This window comes from Balaenoptera ricei, chromosome 13 (assembly GCF_028023285.1).
Source record: "Balaenoptera ricei isolate mBalRic1 chromosome 13, mBalRic1.hap2, whole genome shotgun sequence".
Lineage (NCBI taxonomy): Eukaryota > Metazoa > Chordata > Mammalia > Artiodactyla > Balaenopteridae > Balaenoptera > Balaenoptera ricei.
This window is the reverse complement of record NC_082651.1, coordinates 52,870,108-52,885,724: the sequence shown is the minus strand read 5'-3', so window position 1 is coordinate 52,885,724 and position 15,617 is coordinate 52,870,108. Positions and strand designations below refer to the sequence as shown.

General features: G+C 34.5%; 1 long non-coding RNA gene across 9 annotated transcripts in view; it reads left to right on the top strand.

Moving 5' to 3' along the window:
* LOC132377184 (uncharacterized) overlaps window positions 1–15,617 on the top strand; it is a 624,644-nt gene that overhangs the window by 516,546 nt on the left and 92,481 nt on the right. For all 9 annotated transcript variants that reach the window (XR_009506566.1, XR_009506568.1, XR_009506565.1 and 6 more), the window contains one exon: window positions 7,515–7,597. This is a non-coding gene — a long non-coding RNA (uncharacterized LOC132377184). The remainder of the gene's footprint in view (window positions 1–7,514; window positions 7,598–15,617) is intronic.

Below are 15,617 nucleotides of genomic sequence, written 5' to 3'. Positions count from 1 at the left end.
GAAATAGAAGTTAGTACTGTTTTCCTTTTTGAATCAGAAATAGGTAAACACCAGTAAAGCTGAGCGTGGAGTGTGATTTAGTGTAGGTTAACATAGTGCAGAGGGTATTTTGCAATAAAATTTTAAATTAGGGGGAATATATTTACTGCCTGTCGTGTGTGTGGCTTATGAACTATCGGTTTGATATCTGGCAGAATGTGTAAGAACTGATAATTAGGTATGTGTGTGTAGGTAAGTGACATTTGTTTAAAACAAAGTACTGTAAAACTGAATTCATTTATGCCTCTTACTTTGTTCAGCCTCTCATAGACAAGTAATAAAATATACCAATAATATCTCACTTTACAATAAGCTTTAATTATAGAGACACCTGATAAAATGCAGATGAGCGATCTGTTCCAGAGCTGTGTGGATTCTAATAAATAGAATTGGTAGCATGTGTGCATATATGAGAATGAGAGACAGACCGAGACGTAGAGACAGAGACGTATACTTAATTGTACTGAGATTTTTGAAGTGAGTATTTTAAATTTGTAAAATTTTATTGGCTGGAATTATATTTAACAAATTAGAAAAGGCTCTCACATAATTTGTCTTTATTTATTGTGTCAAAATACTCAAAGAAGCAATGACACAGAAACAAAATAAGATCATTTGATGAATGCCTGTTATTTTTTTATATTGCCATGTGAAAGCGTTAAGTTTTTCTTTGTGTTTTGCAAAATAATATCAATTTAAATGCTAGAAGCATGAATGAATAGCCATTTTTAAAAAGTCCCAAATGATGTAGAGCGTTTAGGAACCTTGGTCACTTTTCTTACTGTGGGCGAAATCTGACCACTGACAAATTATGCCAGAAATTCCAAATCAAATCAAATGGACGCCTTTTCCAGGTTAAGAAGTAACCCAGAGAAGGCCTGAACCAAAGGCCTCTTTATGTTACAAGGTTACTGTTAGAGCAACTCTGATCATTTCTGGTTTGCTTTTTGTTTCTTTATTTCTGCTGTATCCTTCAGCAGAGGTTTATTTCAAAAACTTGGTTACTAAATGAGGCTTTATTAATTAGAGATGGGCAGAAAACCAGCTGTGACATAGTGACCCTGGGTGGGAAGCCAAACCAGAGTAATTAAGACATAACATGGTAATGGGAACAAATAATGAATACACTCAGTGACCTGATGCCGAGCGGTGCCCCCTCTCCAGGCCTGGCTTTTTTTTTTTTTCCTTTTAAACTGTTAGTCTTCTGGAATTGCTTTCTTATTGTACTTTGATACAGATGGTGTCCAAAGAAGTGACAATTGAGGAACATATAGAGAAACCGTGAGGTTTAAAGGCTACTTCTGTTTATGTGATACTATTTTTATTGTTAGTGACCAGAGATTGGTATTCCTTTACTGCTTGTCACACAGAATTTCTCGTACACGGAGAAAAGCCAGTTGAATGATATCCTGGACCAAGTATGCATCTCTCCTCACCCAGTCATGCATGATCTACTGTATCAGCTGGGTTTATTCCTAGGATACTCACTCCTCTCTGATGCTGAGAAAAAAAAAAAAAAAAAAAAGAATTTGGAAAAAGCCAACATGGTCCCCAAGCTCTCAGAAGATGAGAAAGTCTCTTGTGGTCCCCTTTGCCAGATTCTGGCTACCCAGGAAGGAGACTTTTATCATGGAGTCCACATCAGAAGTTTGTAGACACAGAAGGACAAAGCAGTTATCAAGGAACATGCTCACTGTTTTGAAATGGTTCACAAAGTTTCCAGGTGGATAAAAACCTGACCCACTCAACCCACACTTTTTAATGCACTTTGGGTTTGGAACAAGGCTGATTGTGCCATGAGAAAAGACTTTTGTTTTCAACATTTCAGAAAGTGCTATGACTGTCAAGTCTTTTTAGAAATACTTGCTGTCTTCCTGTTAAAATTTAGTTGTTTGGCACCTTTGCAGATCTTGAAGTTAAATAGGATCCTTACTCATATCATTCCAAATCTGACACAGAGTAGGTGCTTAATATAAGCTTATTAACTAATTATCTGTCTAGGCATGTAAAATGGTGAATCAAGGCAATTATCCAAATAAAGGAGTCCAATAAAATACAAAACAAGTATACCAACAAAATCAAACAAACCATTAAAATTCCTGTAATGGATGTTAAAACCTCTTGCTTTTTATTTTCCTGACTTCTAAGGCTAATTACTTCAGTTTACCATTTGTTTATGTGTATCAGCATAGCCAAGATATTCATGATACCTTATCCAACCTAAGAGATTTTCTTGTACCAACGTAAAATCATTTGTACCTCAGTTCATTCTTTAGTTGAAACAAATCTTCACCCAGTTTCTCAAAGAGTAAAGGATTACTAAATAATATCTAACCTAATATTAACAGGAAAAAGAGTTATGAATATGTCAATTACAGCTCTCCTAAGTTTATGCATTAGCACCACTTCGGGTGTAAAGGCTTCTCTTTTTTTTCTGTAAAAATTGCCTACCAGTTGTGAGAGAGCCAAAGACAGTATTCTCGATAATGTGTCTTTGTGTCATGAAAGCATTGGCATTTCTTTTGCCTTCTGTGAATCATATCATAGCTGGCACACTGAATTAATCAATAGAAACATTCTACATCTATTAACAGTTTACTCTGGAGGCATAAATGTCCTGGGAAAAATAAAAGAAAGAATTGCCCCCGTTTGATTTTAAAGCAGCTCTGTTTGGTTCTTATCACCTTGAGCAAAGAAGATATATTGCAGGATCATTGCTTTAAATGCTTTAAAAAAATTTTCAATGAGGTGAGTTTGAATAAACAGATAAATAAGATAATGGTAATAGAACCTAATGTTTTCTTCTGCTAGACCTACATTATTTTTGTTTTAACATGATATTCAGGTGAATGATTTCAGGACAGTCCTAAGAGTGTTCTCTGTATTGGTAGCCCTGACTTGTGCATATTATTAACATAATGTACAAAAGAAGGACCTACCTCTTATAGCAAAAGCATTTGCATCTATCTTCTTTAATGGTCAGGGCAAACATTCATGCTTCCAGAAAGAAAGGGCTATGGGTTTGGGTGGTAGGGAATGGCTATGAGAAGTTTACTTCTGTTTAAACAAACAGAATTTCTTAGCCAGCCTGAAAATAAATGCTTTATGATTTTTTCCCCTAAATCTTTCAATTCCTTCTGTTTGGGTGGGTTTTATTTAAAAGTCAAGCTCGGTAAATTCAGAACTTTGAAGACATATTTTCCATATCCTTTGAGTAAGTTTAGAAAGTTTTTCTCTTCCTGGTTTTAAAGTGAAGGTAAAAAAAAAATCCCCGCAAACAGGAAAGAGGTCCTTGGGCTAAGTCAGACTCCATCCATTGCTTAGCTGAAAACATAATGAAATATAGAAATTTATAAAGATAAAAGTACAATTTCCCCATCAGCCCACTGTTAACACTGCAAAGGACCTGTGCATTAAGCACGTAGAGATAGTACCCTAGGGCATGTCACAGGTAACTTGGAATAAAGGCAGTTGCTTCTGTGGTCTCAGAAGACAGGCAAGTGCTCTTTTCTTTGGAAGATATTAATACTGATGCAGTAAACATTTCCAGAGATGCTTTCCCAGAGTGGAGTCCTTTGCTTTTTCCCCATTCATTCTCCTGCCTGTTCTTTGTGCTTGAAAAGAAGAGAACCGGCAGCATATAAAAAATAGTGGATGGAAGGTGGACAGAGTCAGAAAAAAAGAAAGTGATTAGAGATGGACCCAGAAAACCATCCTATTTCCTGACAAGTGCCTTGTGGAGGCTGAGGAGAGAATAATTCCTGGAAGCATCGTTTATGCACTTGTGTACTTCTCATTTACCCTTTTCTGTATTTTCCAGCTTCTCTAAAATATGTTTTACATTTTTAATTAAATAAAAGTTTTCATTTTTTAAAATTAAATGGTCTCTCAAGGCATTCACGTTAGCCCATGTCGATGAATAATATAGTTGGAAAGAAACTTAAAGTTTATTTGACACAACATCTTCAAGGGATGTGGGAAGGAATCAATTATCTTGACTTCAGGTGTTGAGCATTTTCATCTATCATCTATGCATCTATCTATCGATCGATCTATCTATTGACCTATACATACAGCTGAATATACACACATTATGTAATTTTCATGTGTGTTATGTGTGAAAATTGTAAGAATTATAATGTATGCAAAACTCTTTATCCTCAGTAATTGCACACTAGGACAGTAGTGTGCAGATAGTGAATATTATATTTTTGCCTCACTCTAGATCCACAGCCTATTCTTCTCCACCCAGCTCTGTTCTCGACAGACTCCCTCAACTTCTTGTTTGCGATGGGGTTTCAGCAACAGCTGCACGGGTAATACATTTGTAGGATAGGAGGGGAATGAGTTAAAGCCCTTATTCCCCCACTTCCTTCTTACCAGGCCACAGGTTGTCAATGGCTACCACCATGGTGTGCTCCAATTCATCTAATCATTCATTTAATAAATAGATATCGAAGCCCAATCTGTTCTAGATGCAGGGAGGCACAACAGAGACCAAAGGCATGAGATCTCTGCTCACACAGAATTCATTTTGAAAGTGGCTTTTTTTCATTGTTTTTATTTTTAATCATGAAATACTTGAAGGATTTTGTGATCTACCTTTTAGTGAAAGAGGCATTTTTTTAAAAAATTAGAAAAAGATGTCAAAAGCAGTCATTGTAAATGGAGGTAGTCCTTTGATATATTCATGGCAAATACGTTGTATATACCAGGGAAATTGCTGAGTAAAGGAAGAAAGTGAATTTTAGTTACCATTCGATGGGTATTTGAGTTGCAGTGCTTCCAAGTAAATTAATGAAATATTAAAGATAGGCATGTAAGTGAAGAGACCCTATTTGTCAGTCATACTCTAAACTGTGCAGAGCACATGCATTAATCTAGGCTGTAAAATTATTAAAAACTGCAGATGATCTTTGTTTACCACTTTCACGTTGTTTTGATGTAGGAAAGAAATTCATCATTTGTCAGGAAACTTACTTGAGTTATAGATTTGATAACTAAGACTGACTATACATAGTGATAAAACATCTGCTTCAGTCTAGTCAGAAGCTCAGTTAATTTTGGGAAGAAGTCAGTCAAGCCTGTTGCTTGGTGGCATGTAGACAAAACTACCAAGTGATCGACTGAGTTTTTCACTTTTGAATGGGTTGTTTGGCACTGTGTAGACCCAGCCTATGATTATACTGCCATCTGTATTCTTTCTTACATCAGGCTTATTTCAGCCACAACTTATACATGCTGTTTTGAGAAGAACTAGTCAATATTTTGGTTTGTCTTTAGCTATAAGAGTGCCGTAGACAGTCTTGCATGAACTTGGCTCTGCCTTGCTAATTCTCTGTCAGTTCTGGCAGCTATAGGAATCTAAGTTCATGGTGTAGATATTTGGATTCCCCTCAAAATAAAAATAAAATATGTAAAATAAAATCTTAAAATAGGCTTCTTTTCTTTGACAAAAATACCCAAATTCCTAGAAATGGCCAGCCATAGTACACAGTGTATATGTATATATATATATATATATATATATATATATATATATATATATATATATATGTTTGTGTGTGAGAGAGTATAATTTTAATGTAAAAACAATACAAACAGAATAGACTATTTTGAAGTTAACAATTACTCATGTTATCATAGTTTCCAAACTACATGAAGCAATTGAATAAATCATCCCTTTCCAAATGCAACTGTACATAAATGCTTTTGAAATTATAAGATACTAGTGATGGTGGTAGGAATGTTCACTCAAAATTGGGAAATGAATTAAAATATTACATGTATTTTTCTTCAGTAGAACTATCACATCTTATAATGTTACAGCCACTATAAGGACCAGTTATTTCTTCTAAGGACATAGGCTTACAAAAAGAGAAAGTTTGAGCTTTGGAGGGAAATGAATCATCAAAGAGTTTTTGCATAATGATAAAATTATTCTCTGGTTTTAACAGGTCAGAGCCATATTGAAACATGTTCCTCTATAAATACACCTGAATCAAAACCCCTTTGTTTGTCTGTTTCTTTCTTTCTTTAATGAAAGTTAGGGGAAGTGATAAGTCAAAGAAATTGAGGAGGAAATATGTATCCTTTATTCAACCAAGGGGATAAAATGGGCAGATTCAGGTTTTGTGGGCCCTGAAATTTATACAATTTGGGTGACCCACTTTTGAAAAATATATAAAATTACAAATAAAAAATTAAGTACAAAAGTTGATGTTATTTAATTGAGAGGAATGTTATTTAATGTAATTTAGTTTAATTAATGTTATTTAAAATGAGAGGAAAATGATCTTTGGAAGAGTCACATACAAATCAGGGACCCTAAACCCTGAGCTTCATTAGCTTCACAACATAGCCAATGGGCTAACAGAATATACTAGAACAACAACAATAAGAAAATCACCTGGAATTTGAGCAAAGGAAAACAATTCATCATAAAAAATATGATTTATGATATATCTTACATTTAAATCTCTTTTGGCTACCTAGTATTCATAAATAACTCTTGTGCAGGGTAATCTGGGTTTCTTCTTTCCTTTATTCCAGTAAAATCTGAGTCAGCTGATTCTTAATTTCATTATCTTTTGAAACATTTTAGAATCACTAAGTAAAAACCCTTCGAACATTAGGAGTAGTGGGCATATTACCAGAAGAAATATGGTGACCCTAGAGGAGATATAAAGTAGTAATTGAGGGTTGAGAGACCACAGATTTTGTCTCACATGCCTTCAGCATCTTCACATTACAGATAAGTAAACTAAAGCCCAGAGAAGAGAGGCCACTTGCCTAGCTTCACAGAAACCATTAATGGCAGAGGTGAGTTTAGAAGACACACCTGTGGGCAGACAATCCAGAACCATATTAACTACTTTTAACTCCAAACCCAAATCTCCAGTTGCCTTCACTGAGTTAGCCAAACGACTTTATTATTGTAGTCACCACTATTGCCATCTAGATTAAGATTCTAAGTTCTGAAGAACTACCTAGTGAATTGCAGTGTCTTCTCTTAGGTTAATGTGGTATCATATGAGCCTTCTGAGAATGTTATGGTATTTACACTTACTTACTTTGACCATTGGAACCACTTGTAGCTGCATTGCATCTTGCCAGTTGTGAGTAATGTGGTTAGCACAAACCCAGGTACATGATTCTCTACTTTTAAGATAGTTCTTCCAGTCATTTAAGTAATTCACTCAGACAAAGGTGGTGTGGGAGTTCTTGAAACTGTTTTTTCCAGTAGTTTAACAGAGATTAATCCTCCCACATAAACAACTAAAAGTATTGATTTAAATATAAAAATACATATTTTAGGTATATCAGTAACATGGGAAGAAAGTTAGTAGTTCTCAGAGGTCAAAAATGAAGTGAAAGTAAGAACCCAAGAGGCAAGTAAAACAGTTAGTATAATTTGTGTCCTCAGGGCAATGATCAAACCTAGTTAAACTTGTTTCCTTTTGACATTTTCAAAGGTTGCAGTGCTCACAAGTGAAGAATATGGCGTCTAAAGGTGACCCTCCCCATAAAGCTGGGACCCTAAAGAGCCACACTCTCAGTAAGTAGAAATATTACCTTTTCCCAAGGGATCAGCTAGATAAACTGCTAATCTTGAACCTTGACTAAAGGAAGGACCTGTTCTTTGGGAATTCATACCACAAGCCAATCTTTACTGGCTGGGTTTGCAGATGGAATCCACAGTGCCTGGATATGTTCAAATAAAATTCAAGCCATGCATCAATTAAAGTGATGCTGAATTACTAGTGTCCCCAGGCACCTAGCCAGAGTAAATGCAAATTCTATCTAAAGGAGCCTGTTTCCATCCAAGCCACAACAAATTGGCATAAGTAAAGTTTCAAAGAATGTGAACTCAATTTCAAAAATTACAAAACACAAAAAGCAACAGGAAACATGAGCAGAATGAATGTTACCCAAAATCTTCCTATATTGGAAATATCAAAAAAGACTAGGTTTAGTATATTTAATAAATTAAAATAGAGGATAAAAATGAGTAAGAGAGAGGAGTTTATTTAAAACAATGACCAAGCAAGTATAAAATTAACCAAAGAGATCAATGAAATAAAAATATAATAATTGAAATTAAAAACTCAGTACTTACTTCTAAAATCAAATTAGACACAGATAAAAAGAGAGTTAATAATGTGAAAAATATATCTGAAGAAATTATCTGGAATGTAGTACAGCAAAAACAAAAAGAACACATGACTGAGTTATCCCAAGTAGGATAAATTTAAAAATCCACATTTAAATATATAATGCTAAAGCTGGATATCACCAAAGACAAAGAGATGATCTCAAAATCAGACAGAAAAATAAATTGTCTAAATAAATGTGGTGATTAAATTAATAGTTGACTTCTTATCAGTAACAGTGGAAGCCAGAAACAATAGAATACCTTCAGTGCCCTAAAAGAAAATAACTGTGAACCTAGAATTCTATATTCAACAAGTATTTTTCAAGAGTAAGTGTAAAATAAGAGCAGTTCCATGTGAAAGGTCTGAGATGCAAGGAAGACTAAGGATCAAAAAAAGTAATTAATAAGTTGGGAAGTCTAAACAAACATTGACTATATAAAACAATACTTAAACTTTTGTGTTTGTAAAAGAAAAAAATAAGATGACATAAAAATCCATAAAGCAACAATGCGTGAAAAGGGAAGGAGTTATCAGAGTTATAGTTTTCTAACATTTGTTCAGAAGGAGAGTAAAGAAAATGATTAGCTTTAGAATTTGATAAATTAGTATGCATGTTAAGATTCCTAAAGTAATCACTAAAAGAAATAGAGTATTAAGTAAAAAGAAAAAATATATAATCGGAGACCATATTCAATTCATTCAAAAGAAGAAAATAAAGACAGCAGAAACATATAGAAAAGGTGTGATCAATCTGTACTTCAGAATAAGGTAGAAATAAACCTGAATCCATCAATAATTATAATAAATCTAAATGGAGTAAATGACGCAATGAAAGACAAATAGACATATATAGTACATTAAAATGCAAATAGGTTGAATGTATAAAAATGCAAAAGGTATACCACTAATACTATACTCCTCCCCCAAAAAAAAGAAAAGAAAAAAAAATTAGTGCAGTTGATTAGTATCAGACAGTGTAGACACTGAGCTAAAAAGGATTACTTAGATTAAAGGAGATAACTAGGTAATGACGAATGACTCAGTACAATGGAAAATAAAAAATTTTTAAATATTATGCACCTAAAGTATATAAAGCAAGATTTTATCCTCAAAAATATATAAAACAAAAATTAAGACAAATACAAGTATAAGTGAACATTTAACTATACCTATAATTAATTGAGAAAAATAAATCAGGATATTTATTTGAAAAAATTTATACAAGCTTGATCTAATGAACATATATAGAACATATATAGAATATGTTTCATATTCTTCTTTTCTTTTGTTCCTTCAAAACTTAAAGCAAATTTCAACTGTGTTATTATACCATCTCTTCATAATTCTGCAAGAATTTCTAAAAAACATGAACTTGTTTTTACATAATCATAACATAAATATTTCTGATAAAATTATCAATAATTTATTGATATCATCCAAAATCCAGTCCACACTATATTAAAATTATCCTGATTGTCTAAGAATGTGTCTTATACTTGGTTTATTGGAAATAAGGTCAAAGAAGCTGTTCTCCTTTATTCCCCCCTGTTTTTCTTTTTTTTTTTTAATTAATTATTTATTTATTTATTTACTTTTCAAATTTTTGGCTGTGTTGGGTCTTCATTGCTGCGCATGGGCTTTCTCTCTAGGTGTGGTGAGCAGGAGCTACTCTTTGTTGCAGTGTGCGTGCCTCTCATTGCAGTGGCTTCTCTTGTTGCAGAGCATGGGCTTCAGTAGTTGTGGCATGTGGGCTCAGTAGTTGTGGTTCGCGGGGTCTAGAGCGCAGGCTCTGTAGTTGTGGTGCATGGGCTCAGTTGCTTTGCGGCATGTGGGATCTTCCGGGACCAGGGCTTGTACCCATGTTCCCTGCATTGGCAGGCAGATTCTTAACCACTGTGCCACCAGGGAAGTACACCCCCCCACCCCCCCACCGCCCCCCCCAACCCCCTGCCTCCGTTTTTCTTTAGGCCATTGACTGATTAAAGAAACTGGGTCATTTCTTAAAAGATCTCACATTCTGGATTTATCTGATTGCTTCACTGTGGTGTTAATTAACTTGTTCCTCATTCTTCTTTAGTCTCTATAAATGGAATTTAACTCTAAAGGCTTGAATAGATTTTGTCTCAATTTGGGAGTGGGAAGGGTGGAATTACTTAACATTCTTGCATTACAATGAGATAGCACCAATTCTGTTTGTCCTTCCTTTAGTAATGCAAAAATCAGTTGGTTCCTTTGGTGACTGCCTGATTCCTCCAGGCTTCATTCTCCATCAACCTTTCTCCTAATGGTTTTATCCATGATGACCATTGTCTGAATCTACTATTTCAGTAGGTTTTGCAAAATGATATCTATTATTTTCAAGTACACAGAATACTTGTGAAAATTCAACACATTTTGCCATAAAGGAAGTATCAAAACATAAATGTTTATTAAAAATTGCTATCATACCAACTACCTCTATTATCACTAGGAAATTCAAAAGGAATTTATAAAAAGACAACTTGAAAAATATCAATACATTTCAATTCTTTTTCAGTCAACCTTAAACGTGATATGAGGTATGAGACAAAAAATTGTCAATTTCATTTTTTAACTAAAATTCAAAATTCCTTAACAAAATATTAGAACACTGACATCTAGCAATGTGTAATAATACGAAATTCTTTCCAGAGGGAAGATTGATTAAACATTAGAAATATCACATAATGTAATTTACCAAACTAAGAGATGAATGAGCAAAAATATCATGATTATCCTAACAGATGTAGCAAAATCCTTCAATAAGTTAAGCATACATTGATAGTTTTTATTTTTTTAAAAATGATGAAAGAAAAGAGAAGGAAGGAAAAGAACTTAGCAAAGTAAAAATAGAAAGGAATTACATTAATCTGATGAACAGTAATCTACAAAACATAGTACTTACCTATAAAATAGTGAAAACATTGGCTTTAAGATCATAAAAAACAAAAGGGTACCTACTATTTCCAATTCTGTTTGACATTATATTATAAACTTTAGCTAGTACAGTAAAGGAAGAAAAAGGAAGAAAATGTATACAGAGGCCACATGATTTAATGTTTAAGAGTATAGACTTTGGATCAGACTGCCTAGGTTTAAATAATTTCTGTATTGCTTATGAACTAAGTAATGAATAAGCTCAGTAACTAAACTTATTAGCTAAGTATTTTATCCTCTATATGCTTCACTTTTTAGTCTATACAGTGGAGGTAATAATACCTACCTCGGTGGAGGAAAGTTAAATTAGTTATTATTTAAAAGTGCTTAAAACAGTGCTTGGAATGTGGTAAGTACTGTATAAGTATGTGTTAAAATGAATTGGAAAAAAATCCTATCATCATTAGTCAGAGATGACAAGATTGTCTATGTAGAAAATTCAACAGAATATAGATGTAATTTATTATAACTAATCAGATAGTAAAGCAGTTTTGTTAAATACAAAATTAGCATATAAAAATGAGCAATACTACTACATACCAATAACTAATGCTAGAAAACATATTCTAAAAACGATAACCTTTACAATGACATAAAAGGTAAATAAGGTGCCTAGTGAAAATTCTAACAAAATGTGTATATGATATTTGTGGAAAAATAAAAGTTTATTTAAATACAATAAAAAAATCTAAATAAAGAGAGTTTTACCATGTTAATGGATAGGAAAATTCAATAGTGTTGAAGATGTTAGTTTTTCCTAAATTGATCTATAGAATTGTGGCAGGTCATTTTTTTCCAGTATGGCCACAGTAAGATTTCCTTTCTCGTCTATTCTCCTTACAATGCCTTATTGACATTTCTACCACAGAGAGGTGAGGGCGGGAGTCTATGTTCATCTCCCTTAATTGGTTAAGCTGTGGCAGAAGTGATGGTATGTGATACTGAGGCTAAGTTGTAAATGTTGATGCGACTTCTGCCTGGACCTCTTGTGACACTAGCTTGTTCTAGAAATCTAGTCCCTGTGTCATGGGGAAGTAGAGAAACAACAGGGAGAAGAGGTGTGGAGTAGTTCCAGCCAATATCCCAGCTGAGGTCCCAGCTGACATCCACCTTCAACTTCCAGACATGTGAATGACTGGCTGTAAGATGTGTCCAGCCTCCATCATCATCAGACTGAAACCACATGACAGATCCCAAGAAATAACTGCCCAGCTGATCCCAGCTGAACCCCAGAACTGTGATACATGAAAACCAAAATGATTATTCTTTTATGTCACTAAGTTTAGGGTGATTTATAACAAAATAATAGATACCTGTTAATAACAAGAGTCAATTTTTGCTATTTAAAATTCCTATAAATTTTTAACCTGTAAGCTAATTCTAAAATAACAGGTACTCCTGAATTAAAAAAAAACAAACTCAAAGTGAGGAGACTTCCCTTTTCAGATATCAAAAATTTAATAATTAATAAAGCTATAGAAACTAAACTAGGTGACATTGCCATAGGGTTAGACAAATAGATTAATGGAACAGAAGAGAAAATTCACCTATACAGGAAGCCCACAAAAATAAGGCCTACCTTTGTAAGCAAACTTCATTTATAACAGAGTTAGCATTGAAATTAGCAGGGAAAGGACAGACTTTGATAACTGATTCTGGGTGTAAAAGCAGTTATCCAATAAGAGTGCTTTATAAAATTTAGAAGATAATAAGAAAAATTTGACCCATTTTTCCTTGTAGCATAACTTTTTTAAACTTTTGGAAGTATGTAAATATTGCAATGTTTTAAGCTGAAGGGTACAGACTTCCTAACACTCAAAAAAAAAGGTGTCTAATAACTTAGCATGGCAAGTCACAATAATTAGCTTATAATCCCTGAGTGTCATTCTTCAGAAGTAAACCATATGATCATCTCAATAGATGCAGAAAAAGCTTTCAACAAAATTCAACACCCATTTATGATAAAAACCCTCCAGAAAGTAGGCATAGAGGGAACTTACCTCAACATAATAAAGGCCATATGTGGCAAACCCACAGCCAACATCATTCTCAATGGTGAAAAACTGAAACCATTTCCTCTAAGATCAGGAACAAGACAAGGTTGTCCACTCTCACCACTATTATTCAACAGAGTTTTGGAAGTTTTAGCCACAGCAATCAGAGAAGAAAGAGAAATAAAAGGAATCCAACTCAGAAAAGAAGAAGTAATTCTGTCACTGTTTGCAGATGACATGATACTATACATAGAGAATCCTAAAGATGCTACCAGAAAACTACTAGAGCTAATCAATGAATTTGGTAAAGTAGCAGGATACAAAATTAATGCACAGAAATCTATTGCATTCCTATACACTAATGATGAAAAATCTGAAAGAGAAATTAAGGAATCACTCCCATTTACCATTGCAATAAAAAGAATAAAATACCTAGGGATAAACCTACCTAAGGAGACAAAAGACCTGTAGGCAGAAAACTATAAGACACTGATGAAAGAAATTAAAAATGATACAAACAGACGGAGAGATATACCATATTCTTGGATTGGAAGAATCAACATTGTGAAAATGACTCTACTACCCAAAGCAATCTACAGATTCAATGAAATCCGTATCAAACTACCACTGGCATTTTTCACAGAACTAGAACAAAAAATTTCACAATTTGTATGGAAACACAAAAGACCCCGAATAGCCAAAGAAATCTTGAGAAAGAAAAACGGAGCTGGAGGAATCAGGCTCCCTGACTTCAGACTATACTACAAAGCTATAGTAATCAATATGGTACTGGCACAAAAATAGAAATATAGATCAATGGAACAGGAAAGAAATCCCAGAGATAAACCCACACACCTATGGTCACCTTATTTTTGATAAAGGAGGAAAGAATATACAATGGAGAAAAGACAGCCTCTTCAATAAGTGGTGCTGGAAAACTGGACAGCTACATGTAAAGGAATGAAATTAGAACACTCCCTAACACCATACACAAAAATAAACTCAAAGTGGTTTAAAGACCTAAATGTAAGGCCAGACACTATAAAACCCTTAGAGGAAAACATAGGCAGAACACTCTATGACATAAATCACAGAAAGATCCTTTTGACCCACCTCCTAGAGTAATGGAAATAAAAACAAAAATATACAAATGGGACCTAATGAAACTTAAAAGCTTTTGCATAGCAAAGGAAAACATAAACAAGACAAAAAGACAACCCTCAGAATGGGAGAAAATATTTGCAAATGAAGCAACTGACAAAGGATTAATCTCTAAAATTTACAAGCAGCTCATGCAGCTCAATATCAAAAAAACAAACAACCCAATCCAAAAATGGCCAGAAGACCTAAATAGACATTTCTCCAAAGAAGATATACAGATTGCCAACAAACACAGGAAAGGATGCTCAACATCACTAATCATTAGAGAAATGCAAATCAGCAAATCAAAACTACAATGAAGTATCACCTCATACCGGTCAGAATGGCCATCATCAAAAAATCTAGAAACAATAAATGCTGGAGAGGGTGTGGAGAAAAGGGAACCCTCTTGCACTGTTGGTGGGAATGTAAATTGATACAGCCACTATGGAGAACAGTATGGAGGTTCCTTAAAAAACTAAAAATAGAACTACCATACGACCCAGCAATCCCACTACTGTGCATATACCCTGAGAAGACCGTAATTCAAACAGAGTCATGTACCACAATATTCACTGCAGCTCTGTTTAGATACAATAGCCAGGACATGGAAGCAACCTATGTGTCCATCAACAGATGAATGGATAAAGAAGATGTGGCACATATATACAATGGAATATTACTCAGCCAAAAAAACCCAAAATTGAGTTATTTGTAGTGAGGTGGATGGACCTAGAGTCTGTCATACAGAGTGAAGTAAGTCAGAAAGAGAAAAACAAATACCGTATGCTAACACATATATATGGAATCTAAAAGAAAAACAAAATGGCTCTGAAAAACCTAGGGGCATGACAGGAATAAAGATGCAGACATAGAGAATGGACTTGAGGACACGGGGAGGGGGAAGGGTAAGCTGGGACGAAGTGAGAGAGTGGCATGGGCATACATACACTACCAAATGTAAAATAGATAGCTAGCGGGAAGCAACCACATAGCACAGGGAGATCAGCTCGGTGCTCTGTGACCACCTAGAGGGGTGGGACAGGGAGGATGGGAGGGAGATGCAAGAGGGAGGGGATATGGGGATGTATGTATATGTACAGCTGATTCACTTTGTTATACAGCAGAAACTAACACACCGCTGTAAAGCAATTATACTCCAATAAAGACGTTAAAAAAAAAAAAAGTTAAGTGGCCAAAGGCTGCTGATCTTTTAGGTGTATATTCAACTATGTGGAAATGGTTTATCATCATCCTACCTAGACCTGCTAAGCCTGTAAAGCAATGAGAGATGGAAAAATTTGCTGTCCCTTTTTCTCTGACCACCCCCTAA